The sequence below is a fragment of the Balaenoptera borealis genome, assembly GCF_965194805.1.
Source record: "Balaenoptera borealis genome assembly, chromosome: 18".
In the NCBI taxonomy this organism is placed as follows: domain Eukaryota; kingdom Metazoa; phylum Chordata; class Mammalia; order Artiodactyla; family Balaenopteridae; genus Balaenoptera; species Balaenoptera borealis.
This window is the reverse complement of record NC_138877.1, coordinates 12,390,331-12,403,822: the sequence shown is the minus strand read 5'-3', so window position 1 is coordinate 12,403,822 and position 13,492 is coordinate 12,390,331. Positions and strand designations below refer to the sequence as shown.

Sequence of the window (13,492 nt, the reverse complement as noted above, 5' to 3'; positions counted from 1 at the left end):
CTCCTTATCTGTGCTCAAAGCAATAAATTCTCCAATTTGACCCAAGCTGAATTTTCTTTACTGAATCCTCCATTTAAAACAAAATATTAAATAGGGATGAATAAGCATTCCAGTTTTATTCATTCTTAAGAATGAAATAAAAAGTTTTTGGAACTTGAAAGAACTCAGAAATTCCTTCATTTTAACAACATTTAAGATACGGCCAAAAGTCACAGAAATTATTGTAAGTATATACTCCATCTAAGCAGTAGTTTATTGCGATTATTTGCCAAGGATTATATAAGTAAAAAAGTATAGATCACTAAATTAACAAGATTATTTTGCCTATACCAGAAAACTCTATATCCAACTCATACCTATCCACAATTCAGAGTCAAATTATATGGTTATATACGTACCAGAATACAATCTGATAAGGATACCATAGAGAAGTCAGTATGTGAATTGCTTTGCAATTAAAAAAAAACACTTCAGCATAAAATATTAGACCCACTTATTAAAGTAAATGGTGCTGGGCTTCCCTGGTGGCGCAGTGGTTGGGAGTCTGCCTGCCAATGCAGGGGACACGGGTTCGAGCCCTGGTCTGGGAGGATCCCACATGCCGCGGAGCAACTAGGCCCGTGAGCCACAACTACTGAGCCTGCGCGTCTGGAGCCTGTGCTCCGCAACAAGAGAGGCCACGATAGTGAGAGGCCCGCGCACCGCGATGAAGAGTGGCCCCCTCTCGCCGCAACTAGAGAAAGCCCTTGCACAGAAACGAAGACCCAACACAGCCAAAAATAAATATAAATAAATAAATAAATAAATAAAAATTTAAAAAAAAAAATCAAGTCCTGGGACTAGCAAGGGATCGTGTGGCAAATCAAACGCTGTCGCCCACGGCCTGGCGCCCCCCTGGCTCTGTCCGGCTAAAGTAAATGGTGCTTATTTCTTCTAATTCTTCTTGCAATCATAGATCTACTACAAATAACACTTATTTTTTGTTTTAACATCTTTATTGGAGTATAATTGCTTTACAATGGTGTGTTAGTTTCTGCTTTATAACAAAGTGAATCAGCTATAGGTATACATATATCCCCATATCTCCTCCCTCTTGCGTCTTCCTCCCACCCTCCCTATCCCACCCCTCTAGGTGGTCACAGAGCACCAAGCTGATCTCCCTGTGCTATGCAGCAGCTTCCCACTAGCTATCTATTTTACATTTGGTAGTGTATATATGTCCATGTCACTCTCTCACTTCGTCCCAGCTTACCATTTCCACTCCCTGTGTCCTCAAGTCCATTCTCTACATCTGCGTCTTTATTCCTGTCCTGCCCCTAGGTTCTTCAGAAACATTTTTTTTTTTTTCTAGATTCCATATATATGTGTTAGCATACATTATTTGTTTTTCTCTTTCTGACTTACTTCACTCTGTATGACAGACTCTAGGTCCATCCATCTCACTACAAATAACTCAATTTCGTTTCTTTTTATGGCTGAGTAGTATTCCACTGTATCTATGTGCCACAGCTTCTTTATCCATTCATCTGTCGATGGACACTTAGGTTGCTTCCATGTCCTGGCTATTGTAAATAGAGCTGCAATGGACATTGTGGTACATGACTCTTTTTGAATTATGGTTTTCTCAGGGTATGTGCCCAGCAGTGGGATTGCTAGGTCATATGGTAGTTGTATTTTTAGTTTTTTAAGGAACCTCCATACTGTTCTCCATAGTGGCTGTATCAATTTACATTCCCACCAACAGGGCAAGAGTGTTCCCTTTTCTCCACACCCTCTCCAGCACTTATTGTTTGTAGATTTTTTGATGATGGCCATTCTGACTGGTGTGAGGTGATACCTCATTGTAGTTTTGATTTGCATTTCTCTAATGATTAGTGATGTTGAGCATCCTTTCCTGTGTTTGTTGGCAATCTGTATATCTTCTTTGGAGAAATGTCTGTGTAGGTCTTCTGCCCATTTTTGGATTGGGTTGTTTGCTTTTTTGATATTGAGCTGCATGAGCTGCTTGTAAATTTTGGAGATTAATCCTTTGTCAGTTGCTTCGTTGGCAAATATTTTCTCCCATTCTGAGGGTTGTCTTTTGGTCTTGTTTATGGTTTCCTTTGCTGTGCAAAAGCTTTGAAGTTTCATTACATCCCATTTGTTTATTTTTGTTTTTATTTCCATTTCTCTAGGAGGTGGGTCAAAAAGGATCTTGCTGTGATTTATGTCATAGAGTGTTCTACCTATGTTTTCCTCTAAGAGTTTGATAGTGTCTGGCCTTACATTTAGGTCTTTAATCCATTTTGAGTTTATTTTTGTGTATGGTGTTAGGGAGTGTTCTAATTTCATTCTTTTACATGTAGCTGTCAAGTTTTTCCAGCAAACAGTTATTTTTTGAAACAGTATGAACTGGGACATCTACAAAGTGGAATCAAATAAATGGTAATAAAAAATGTCTGACAAAAAGTAAGGAGCTAGTCATTCCCAAGAATTAAAGACATTTAATGATTCAGTTCTAAAAACAGCATTGCATACTTACTGTACGCAGGGCACAGATATGAAACAGATATGTTCCATGTGCTAGAGAATCCTGCATTCTAAGGGAGGACACAACAGATAAACTGATCATTTTAATGTGAAGAAAAGAAGTGTTATCTCAGAACCATTACAGGATATTGACTTGGTAAACAAGATAAATGATGTTATTAAAGTAATTCTTATTGTGATTATAGGAAAATGGTGAAATTAATAACAAAAGGAAACATGTAACCTAAAATAATGAACAGTTATTAATTTCTTGGGAAAAATTGACTTAGCGATCACTCCAAGATCAGCAATCACAAATGATATTTCAACTTGTAAAACAGAATCTGTTTAATTTGATATAAAAAAATACCTCTATTGACAGAATATAAAACTGCAAGATTTCTCCATATATCAAAACAAATACATTAATAGAAAGCAAAACTAACGTGAGAATATTTTCAAGTTTAAATGTTGCAAAGTACAGCTATTGAAATAATCTGTATAATCTTTTTAAGTAACTAGTTTCAAAGTTAAAATAATATCCTTAATAAGAAAGATTATCTTTGGTTGGGTTTAGTATAACTAGAACAACCCTACTGAGTAGAGAGAACAACATTTTTGAGATAGTAACATGTATATCATGAGTCACAGGTCATATTTCCAGAGGGAGAAGGAGGAGAAAATAATCCTTTAGCAGTTAAAACTGGTATCACAAGTCCAAATTGTATCTTTCATGGATTCTATTATGTACAGTAGAGTTTATATTTATTTTATATGCAATCCAGTAAATTCTGTTACTGGATATGAAGCAAAAATAGATTGAAAGCACTGATTCTACATGGAGGCGCGATGTATATAGAAAAGAAAGTAGTGGAAGCAAAGAAGTTACCCAGGAAAATAAACGTTAAAGGAGACATAGGGGGAAAAGCTTAGACCTCTGGTGAAGGTCCACAAAGGTAACCATTTTATGAATGGGCTTAAGAATAGCTAAAATAGAAAAATATTATTACTTGATCAGAATCTCACCATGTATAAAAAATTACACAATCTTGGTTTGCATTATTATACAGTAGAAAAATTAAAGATGGAATCATTATCCCACTGTCCTTTGCAATAATGGGACAAGAAATAATAAGTTTATATTAGTACTACAATTTCTGAGGGACATAATGAAATAGAGTCTATTTGTAGGAAAAATATCAGGATAGTACAAGGTGGGTTCTAGGAAATAGTTACATGAAACCAAAGATGCCCACTTGGCAACTGAGAAGATTTCTGGGGAAAGAGTTACTGCAGAAAGGGCTTATTTCTCTTGTGATCTGGGGTCCACCTAAATTGTAGCAACTCTACCTAATTAAAGGGCATCTGTAATGTGGAAAACTGTGTTTTGATACCTGAGAAGGACAGACTGGAGACTGATGGTCAAGGGTGACATGCCCTGGGCCTGACCTCAATCCTTGAAACTAGAGACAAGGAACAACATATCTGGACAGCAGAGATCATGGACCAGGAAAAAGTCTGCCTGTGTATATTCTCTTTAGTTGTGGTGGTATTTAAAATACAATGCAGGTATTTTTAAATATCTGAATTTTAGTAACAAATCAGTTGGTTCTCATACTTCGTTCTAAAATATTAGGGCTTATCCTGAGCTCTCAGAACTAGGCAATTTTATTAGCATTACAGAATTCTTTAATCTCCATCAAGTTTTTAATTAACTCAAAGAAGATCTAAACTGAAAATCTGAAGACATGGTTTTAGAATACAAACTAAATAGCTGTGTAAACTTAAGCTAAGACATTTGCCTTTCTTGACACTAAAAATCTTCGCTGGTAAACAACAGATTAATGATTTTGAAACTTTTTTTTTTTTAAACTACAATCTAAAGCGATACATTTTACATCCAGATCTACTATATATAATTGAAACAAATGTTTCACGGAATAGCACTTCCTCTCACTGTGTGCAGATACTCTGATCTCTGCTATGCTATGTCATGTCATGCCATTAAAAATATTGTCAGGGCATGCTTTATTGATTATGCCATATCATCAGTGGATCACAAGCTGCAGTCTGAATATCTCTAAAGCTGGCCTGCCTCCTGCATTTACATGGCCCACAAGCTAAGGAGAGTTTTGACATTTTGTAATGGTTGGGAAAAAAAAAAGAAAGAAGAATATTTCACGACACTTGAAACATAAAATATTCAAATGTTGAATATTCAATGTTCAAATTTCATAGCCAAGCTCATTCCTTTACATATTGTCTGCAGCTACTTCCTCACTAAAATGGCAAAGTTGAGAAGTTATGACAGAAACTGTATGACTGCAAAGCCTAAAGTATTTGCTTTTGGGCTCCATGTGGAAAAAGTTTGCTGATTCCTACACTAAAGGACACCTACATTTCTTTCTGGCCTGAATATCCATGATTCTAAGTCCTTCCTTTATGTCTTACTGGGCTAAACTGGGACGAGCGGAGTAGTTGCATGATGGTGAGAAAAATGATATGGAAAAGTATGGGTTCTTGGTAAGTTATATAAGCATCATATTTCTATTTCATTCTGTACTTGAAAACAAGAATGAGAAGTAGTAATCCAACAGGCAGTACTTGGTGGTAGTATACAGATTAAAATCATTTACAGCATCTGTCCTGTGAGTTCATAGGGCTTTCACTTGTAGCCTTTAAGTATTTCCTTTTTATAGTGGTCCCAATAAAGGATGGCAGTTGTTTCGCAGGGATTAGTTTTGAACATAAAATGGACGATTATGTTGCACCGCTTTGCTATGTACACGTCAAATTCGCAATGATAAAACAGGCGCTAAGGGGAGAAAAAAAAAGCCAGTGGCTTCTCCTCACTTTTATATACTTTATCTGAGTTGAAATTGTCTTCCAACTGTCTTTTTAAAATCTCTTTTTTTGTTCGCATTAGACCTTTACTTAAACACTAGATTTATTCAATAAAATCTTATTTGCTCTTTCTGCCTCCAGACTCTCCTATTTAAACCTTGCTGTATACAACTGACAGACAGTATCTTAATCATATTTTGATTTTCTCTCTCCCTTTTCAAAATTCTTCCATAGATGACTAGGATCTAGTTTCTTTTTCTCTAGAATATATGTATTTGGCAAAGTCAGTGTTTCTGCCTTTCCACAATCTTCAACAGTGGTCATGAACAGATATGCATTCTTCTGGCCCTTGTATCTTCACTTCCCTTACATACCTGGTTTCCCTGCCAGGTTTAAACCTGACTAACATGTACCCAAATTGTGTTTCTGTGTATGCTGTACTGTTATTTTACAAAATCTTGTTTTAGGAATATAGTTGGGAACAAAGCAATATCAGGATAAATATCAGCTTTCTGGGATATAAACAAAACTTGGGAGTATTGTACTGAAATATATTATTTCATGGTCAATATTAAAAATTAGTTACTATAACCATCACTCGTGAAGTCCTCAGACAACGTTGGAATAAGGTAACCAAGGGATTTTTGCTTTTTGCTTGTTTCAAATTAAATAAATTAAGCCCCTCTCTTTTATCATTCAGACCAATTACTGGAATCTACTTGACTATAGAAAACAATTTCATTTGTTCTACCATCCACAAGTGTGTTTTGGGTACATAGTTAATGCTAGGTACTCTGGCAGGTCCTAGAGCCCTTGTGGAGTGCATGCTTTCCATGAATCTATTAAAACAGAAGGAAAAATAAATAAATAATATTCTCAAGTTTTTAAAGTATGTAATTTAATATTATAAAATTAAAAGAATATTTATAACATATTTCATAATCTAAAACAATCAGAATTCAGTTTAAAAAAAAGGTGGATTTGCCTTAGAGCAACTTAAGGACACAGAGGGCCATCAGCTACTAAATGAACTCAGTATAAACACTGTAAACTAATTATATATTATAACTATATAATGTCCATAAGAATATAAAATGGCTGGAAAATATAACCACTGTAAGTACTCAGCAGTGTATTTTCTCTTTAAAATTTTCCAATTTAGTTTTTCTTTCCCAATTGTTTATTTCTTGAATGTGCATAAACATCTGGGAGAGTGAAATAATAAACGCCTATAGTGATTTCAAGCTTAGTTTCTGGAAGGTCCCATGTAGTTTAGCATACGTATAGACATTATATCTAAATCAGTATGCAGGCAATTTTCACAATATAAAAATAAGTTATTTTCTGCCTCAATATAAACTACATGTGTAGCCTCCAAAAACAGACTTGTTATTCAATATTATATATTTCATAGAATATACAGACCTTTTCTTCATGTTATTAATTGATCTAGAGCATCCATATGTACTAATTTGCCCAGATAATCCAAGCTGATACCAACCTGAGTGTAATTCTAAATATGGGCATTTTCTCTTCTGAAAATGTTCTGGTTTGCATGAAAATTTATATGAATACTTTAACTTTATTAGAACAAAAGAGAAAACTATTCCCTTCTAAAATTATGTTATGAAATATATGATACAGGTAACTACAATCTATTATTTTGTGAAACAAAAATATTTCCCAAACACCATATCAAGGTAGATAATCCATTTCTTTGGGATAAGTTTATCTGCTACTGATGACAAATTCTTCATATTCAGTTATTCCTGTAGTAAGTAGTTCAGATATACCACTTTTAGATGGCCACACATGGTCTACTTTTTTTAAAGCTTCCTTTTTAATCCAAGATACAAAGATCATGCACTACATTTAGCTGTCATAGCTTATTAGTATCCTTTCATCTACAACAGTTCACAGCTTTCTTGTACTTCAAAAACTTCCTAATTTTGATATCCAGATTGCTTTTCTCCCCCAAAATTTAAAAAAGTTTCCCCATGTTTAAATTCAGGCTACATATTTTGGCCAATAATATTCCATTTCATGGTCTATTCTTGATTTACATGCTGTTATTCATATCTCCTATCTTTGTGAAGAAGATTCATTCCTGTATGCTTTACTTCTAATTTCTCTCCTGGGAGCCTAGGAGATGATGTGTTACCTCTGACTATATTTCTATAGTATACTACAGAACACTTAATATAGTATATTATATATACCAATATACTTGATATACTATATTCAGTAAATTCTTCTGGTAAATAAGGTTTCTCTGACTTTTCATCATTCCTTGATTTTATATTAGGTTGTTGGAATATAGTTCCAGCTCAGCTAGTCAAGAGTATATGATAAGAGTCATAATAATTTTAGTGAATGAAAAACTAATATTGGTTTGAGGACTTTAGTAAAACCATTCTCTTTGATGAATCATGTCTTCTTTGCTTTAATCATCTTTATTGGCTAAAAGGAGATTTCCATATTGAAATACTAAACTGGGCAGTTTGAAATGTTTTATTTATGATGAAAGAGTATGATTTCTCTTTTTAGAGGGTATTGTTTTCGTGTTAGAAGTTACCTATGATGGAAAAATCTTTGTTAACATCTACATTTAGTAAACATTTGTGCTATTTTTTGGACAACTTAAATTCTACTAATTTGTAAGCAAAAAGTAATCTGGAAAAGATGCTCAGCAATTAGGGCAATACAAAAAGAGCTATGCTTTTGAACACAGAATCAACTAAAACTGAATGAGAACACCCTTGAAGATAAATTGTAAATTTAACAGATGCAGAAAATTCCATTTACATTTCCCTCAACTCACATCTATTCCTATTCTATAAATTATTCTTCTAAGTTCAGAAGTGTCCCTGTTCCCTTCCAAAGTGAATTTCTATATTTGGTCTGAGCCCTTCTTGATTCATGATGTCCTTTCTGCACTGTTTCTCTTATTCCTATCAAGCATCTTTATTTTTACATTTCCAATGTTTTTTTTTTCCCCCTCTGTCTCTTAACAGGCATAGATTTCTCCTCCATGAATAAAATTGTCAATACTCACTTGAACGTCTATCAATTTTACTCTCTTGTTTCACTGTCAAATTTTTCCAACAAGTGGTCTATGTCTAGTCATTTTTTCCCCAAAATTTTCGCCTTTGGCAATCCAGTATCTGTTTCCACTATTCTTCTGAAATGTCTCCAAGGTAACCAAAGGATACTTTTCATGAAATCAAGTGGTCTGGTTTTAGTCTTCCTCCTCTTGACTTCTGCGTAATATTTTCCACTTTCATGTAGTTAGAATAAATTTTCAGCCCTCATTTTTAACACCTAAGTTATTTTTCTATTTTAATTCAACTTTATAGAAAGACAGTTTACATAAAATGCAATTTGACAATTTTGAATGTAACACTTCTTTGAGTAAAGACAAATTTATACATCTATTTAGCCACCAGTACGATGTGCTCCCCGCAAAAGTTCCTTTGTGCCTATTCCTACTCAGTCGCCTCTGCATCCCTAACCCCAGACAACCACTGCATTCTACACGAAAGATTTCTTCTGCGCCAGTGTTGTGTAAAAATGAAATCATACGATACGAACTAGTTTAAGCCAGGCTTCTCTTCCACGATGTTTCTGAAATTCATGCATTTTGCTATGAGTATCAAGTAGTTTTACTTTTTTAAAAAAATTTCTGAGCAGTAATCTATCATATGGACATACAAGCATTTGTTTATCCATTCTTTAATGAATACAGTTTTTCTATTTCTATTTATTATGAATTTTTGTATGAAAATTTATATCTTTATGTGGACCTATGTGTGTTTTACTTGAATAATAACTGTAGTGGAATTCCTGGGTCAAATTTTACGTGACTGTTGATAAAACATTGCCAAACTGTTTTTCAAAGTTGTACCCTTTTATATTCTGAACCAGCAATGCATGAGATCCTTAGGATTTTCTACATATGTGATAATTTCAACTGCACTTAAAAATAGTTTTACTTCCACCTCTCCAATCTGTATGTCTATTATTTTTACTCCTTGCCTTACTGTACTACTTAGATCATACAGTAAAATGTTGAGTTAAAGTGGTGAGAGGCAAAACCTTCCCTTATTCCCAATTTCATTTGTTTTTTCACTAAGTATAACATTAGTTTCAGTTTTTCATAGATACCAATTTTAGGTTAGGTTTGTTCCCTTTGGGACCTATTTTTCTCAGAGATTTTATCATGAATGGGTATTGAATTTTAATAAATGCTTTTCCTGCATCAATTAAAAATGAAAAAAATATTTCATATACACCCCTATATTAACTATTTCTTACATCCCTTTGTGTGTATCTAAGTTTCCAACTGGTATCATTAACCTTCTGCTTGAAAAATTTACTCATTGCTGTGTTGGCAATGAATTTTACCATCTTTTGTTGTGTGAAAAAGTCTTTATTTCTCCTTCATTTTTGAGGAATATTTTCACTGGACAAAGAATTTCAGGTTGGAAGTCTTTTCTATCAACACTTGAAAGATGTTCCATTATTTTCTGGTTTGCAATAATTTCTGAGTAAATGTTGATGATAATTTTATTTTTGTAACTCATGTTTTTTTCCTGACAGTGATTTCAAAATTTTAATTTTAAATTATTATAGGTTAAAATTGACTTTTTTACTTTGCGTGTAAATTTCTATGAGATTTAATACATGTATTGATCCATGTATCACCATCATCCCAAGAAATCCTTTGAAATATTCCTTTACAGTGATACCCTTTCCCACATATAAACCCTGACTACCACTGATCTGTTTTGAGAATGTTCAAAACATAAAAATAAAAAGGAAGCATAACGTACACAACCCTTGGGATGAGTTTTTCTTCCACACAATAATTTTGATGAGATTCATCCAAGCAGTAAGGTTTATCAGTAGTTTGTTCCTTTTTTCTTCTGTTTGAATGCACCATAGTCCCTTTATTCTTTTACTCACTGAAAAACATTTGAATTTCTCCAGCTTCTGGCTATCACAAATAAAGCTGCTATGAACATTCATGTATAGGTTTCTATGTGAAGGTAAGTTTTCATTTTCTCTAGGGAAAATTTCAAGGAATGGAATTACTGGGTCATATGATAAGTGACTGTTTAACTTAAGAAGAAACTTCCAAACCATTTTCCTCAGTGACTGTCATTTTGCATTCTCAAAGCCATGGATGAGAGTGCCAGTTGCTCCAAATTCTCCCCAGCACTTGGTATTGGGTGGGCCAAAAACTGCCTTCAGTTTTTTAAGTAAAAAGACATATTTTTCATTTTCACCAAGAACTTTATTGAATAACATATTCACCCTTTTGTTCCACTACCTTCTGCCATTTTTCAGGCAACTTCATAATTCCATCTTCCCAAAACTTTTTATCTTTTTAAGCAAAGAACTGTTCCATGTGCCTTTTACAGTCTTCCAGGGAACTGAAATTTTTTCCATTAAGAGAATTTTGTAAAGACCGAGATAAATAGAAATCTGAAGGTGCAATGTCTGGTGAATGCAGTGGATGAATCAGAACTTCCCAGCCAAGCTATAACAGTTTTTGCCTGGTCATCAGAGAAACACATGGTCTTGCATTATCCTGATGGAAGATTATACGTTTTCTTTTGACCATTTCTGGACGCTTTTCGTTGAGTGCCGCTTTCAGTTAGTCGAATTGGGAGCAGGACTTGGAATTAATTGTTTGGTTTTTCGGAAGGAGCTCGTAATAGAGGACTCCCTTCCAATCCCACCATATACACAACATCACCTTCTTTGGATGAGGACCACCAGCATTTGGTGTGGTTGGTGGTGGTTCGTTTTGCTTGCCCCACGATCTCTTCCATTCCACATTGTTGTACAGTATCCACTTTTCATCGCCCTTCACAATTTGTTTTAAAAACGGAATGTTTTCATTACGTTTCAGTAGAGAATCGCATGCGAAAATGTGGTCAAGAAGGTTTTTTTCGCTTAACTTACGTGGAACCCAAACATCAAAGCAATTCACATAACCAAGCTGGTGCAAATGATTTTCAACGCTTGATTTGGATATTTTGAGTATGTCGGCTATCTCCCGCGTGGTATAACGTTGATTGTTCTCAATTACTGTTTCGATTTGATAGCTATCAACTTCAACTGGTCTACCCGACCATGGAGCATCGTCCAGCGAGAAATCTCTAGCAGGGAACTTCGCAAACCACTTCTGACATCTTCTAACAGTCACAGCACCTTCTCTATACACTGCACAAATCTTTCTGTGCATTTCAGTTGTGTTTTTACCTTTTTTGAAATAATAAAGCATAATATGCCAAATATACTGCTTTTTTTCTTCCATCTTCAATATTAAAATGGCTACCCCAAAATTCACCAATTTTGATAGGTCTCTTTTTAAATGCACGCTGATATGACAGCTGCCACATACAATCTAACAAAATTGTTTCGAATTAAGTTAAAGACAACTAAGTGCTACTAGAGCCATCTTACGGAAGAAAACGAATGAACCTTTTGGCCCACGCAATATTATCAGTATTTTTTACTTTAGTCATTCTCATATGTTTGTAGTGTTGTGTCATCCTGGTTTTAATTTGCATTTACCTTCTGATAATGTCGACTATCTTTTTATGAACTTATTTGGCATCCTAATGTGATCTTTTGTGAAGTATCTGTTCAAGACATTTTTAAATGAGTTGTTGGTTTGCTTAATGTTGATGACTACTTTTTGAAATTTTCTCTTGAAACCTGGTTTTGAACAGTTTAATTATGATGTTCCATGGAATTATTTTCTTTGTGTCCATCCCACTTGAGGTTAGTTGAATTTCTTGGATCTTAGGATTAATAGTTTTCAAATTATTTGGCTATCATTTCTTCAAAAATATATACACATACACACATATCGTCTCAACCTCCTTCATCTTGAACTCCAATTCCATGTATGTTAAACTGCTTGATTTATCTCATAGTCTCCTGTGGCTTTGTTCCCTTTTTATTTATTCAGTCTTTTGTTTTCCTACTTCAGTTTGTAAAGCTACCATTCTATATACTTCTAGTTCACTTTTATTGCCTTAATCGGTGTATAATAAGCCGTAAATCCAACAAATGAATTTTCCAGTTTAGTTACACTTGGAGGGCAAGTCCACTCCCTATATTCAACCTAGATTACTAAAGAAACGTTAATCTTATAATATAACCCAAAGACTCTTTGTTATTGCATGGGTTTTAATTTGATCTTCCCATTTTTGAAAGCATAGAGAAGCAAAACAGGAACATATGCATTTAAAGTAAAATCCTTAAACATGTACAGTATATACTGTGTAACAGATACTCAAAGATATTCTGATCTTCATGTTAGATTATAATTTTTATATGAAGGTAATCTGGCTGTCACAGTTTGTAAAGCACAGACTGTCAATGTTGAGTCAAGTGATACAGCTAATCAATCAGACAGCCCTTTTCCCCTTTGTTGATTTGTATGAAAAACTCCATTTTGAAGATGTTATAATCTAAGTATGATAATCTGATTGTCTTTCACTTATAAGTTAATTTGTATTTTTATCTAGATGCCTAAAATGTTTTTTCTTTTTCTCTGAGGTCCATTAATTTTACTAGAATGTGTCTCAATGTTGGTCAGCTTGGTAATTTTTCGGATATTCAGTGTGCCTTTTAAATAATATATTTTTTAAAATTCTAGCTATTTAATTCTAAGAGTTTCTTTGAACTACTGATCCTATTATTTTTCTGTTCTTTGCTTTGGTTTTCTATTTTGGAAACTCATATGAATGTTGAATATTCTAAACTTGCCCCTTTCACTCTCATCCTTTCTCGTCTCTTTAAGTCATTATTTTTCTGATAATTTTAATTCTCCTTTTTTTACCTTATATTACTCTTATAGCCTTATCTGTTGAGTTTATTTACTTCTTTATTTCTTCTAATCTAGTCTTCATTTCTAAAATTATTTTTCCCTTTATTTCCAATTCTTTCGTAAGTCCTATCGATACATTTGTGAGGTTCTCTACATTCTGATATAAATTATTTCATATCCTGTATTATTTCCTAATGTCCTTTAGCTCATTTAAAAATTTTTCATCTTTTTTTCTGGCATGCTTTCACAGTTTGAGGGGATGTTTTTCTACTTACTCTCATTTTTCTTATT

General features: G+C 33.9%; 1 protein-coding gene across 8 annotated transcripts in view; it reads right to left on the bottom strand.

The window, feature by feature from the left end:
• NBEA (neurobeachin) overlaps positions 1-13,492 on the bottom strand; it is a 608,086-nt gene that overhangs the window by 348,129 nt on the left and 246,465 nt on the right. The gene's annotated exons all lie outside the window — the stretch shown is intronic.